This window comes from Littorina saxatilis, unplaced genomic scaffold (assembly GCF_037325665.1).
Source record: "Littorina saxatilis isolate snail1 unplaced genomic scaffold, US_GU_Lsax_2.0 scaffold_705, whole genome shotgun sequence".
In the NCBI taxonomy this organism is placed as follows: domain Eukaryota; kingdom Metazoa; phylum Mollusca; class Gastropoda; order Littorinimorpha; family Littorinidae; genus Littorina; species Littorina saxatilis.
This window is the reverse complement of record NW_027125849.1, coordinates 52,011-53,520: the sequence shown is the minus strand read 5'-3', so window position 1 is coordinate 53,520 and position 1,510 is coordinate 52,011.

Below are 1,510 nucleotides of genomic sequence, written 5' to 3'. Positions count from 1 at the left end.
AACAAACATGCGGATGACAATATCTAGCCGTTGTTCTTTATTTGAGATACTGATAGACAAGGAGGAATTTGTCTTCGTCAGAGTTTCTTTTCTTCACAATATATACTATAAGTTTGTTTGTTTGTTTGTTTGCTTAACGCCCAGTCCACCACGAAGGGTGATATCAGGGCGATGCTGATTTGACATTTAACGTGCGCCACACACAAGACAGAAGTCGCAGCACAGGCTTCATGTCTCACCCAGTCACATTATTCTGACACCGGACCAACCAGTCCTAGCACTAACCCCATAATGCCAGACGCCAGGCTGAGCAGCCACTAGATTGCCAATTTTAAAGTATCAGGTATGACCCGGCCGGGGTTCGAACCCACGACCTCCCGCTCACTGGGCGGACGCCTTACCACTAGGCCACCGTGTTGCGGTATAGATATAGAAGTCAAGGCTGCTAAATTGCATTGTATTGTATTGTATTGTATTGTGTTTTTTGTTTTTGTTGTGTTGCGCTGCGTAGCGTTACGTTACGTTGCATTGTTGTATGGTATTGTATTACATTGCATTGTATTGTATTAAATTATATTTGAGATTTTGGTTTCATTAACATGCTCCAGGTTCATGTTTACTATTGTAGGAGGAAGCGATCATGTTTTTAATTCCGAAGGAGTTCTCTTACTCTGTCTCGGGTCTTTGATTGCTAAGATCATCTTCTGCTTGGATAGGCGTTTGGCTACGGGTAAAAGTAAAACAACAAGAAAGTTTTTTTTTGTTTTTGTTTTGGATATGGGTAAAAGTAAAGATAAAGGATACAAGCTCATGTGAACAGAAGTATTGGACGGTCGACCTACCAATGGTAAGACTAGTGTGAAAAAAAGTAAGCGTCATTGGCCGAATATATACCAAGGCCGTAGAACAACGTTGCTTTTGTAAAACAGTTTGCTAAAATCAAAGTTCAGCGGAATTACTTCTTTTTGCTTTATCAAAGGTGAAGATCAAATTAAGCTCATTTCTTTTCTTTTTTCTTCTTCTCCGTGCGGTTGAGTTTACACGCAATTAAGACGGAAAGGTTAAAACATTACTGGATCTAGATCTAGTCACTGCCTCGATCTTTGATCTGTATACTGTTACACGCTCTGCAGTTACAATAATTGCTCTACCTGCTATCTATCAAATCTAAGCTTTGGGGGGCGGGGACGGGATGACCGTAGCCAAACGCCTAGCCAAACAGAAAATGATCGTAGCAAGCAAACACATGAGACGGAGTGAGATAACTTTTTTCGAAATGCGAATGGAAATCATGATCGCTTCCTCCTGCAAAAGTCAGCATAAGCCTGGAGCATGTTACCACATCACAAAATCTCCAACAGAAAAGGAAGTAGCATTCTGTGAATCGATCTCTTTTCTGCAGGGTGAATAAGAGGAAAGTTAACCAAAGAAAACAAATGCAGTAGAGAAAAAAACTGGCCCCTGTCAAACTCTGTCGGGACAAACGACCATCAAACGGACCATCATCAGA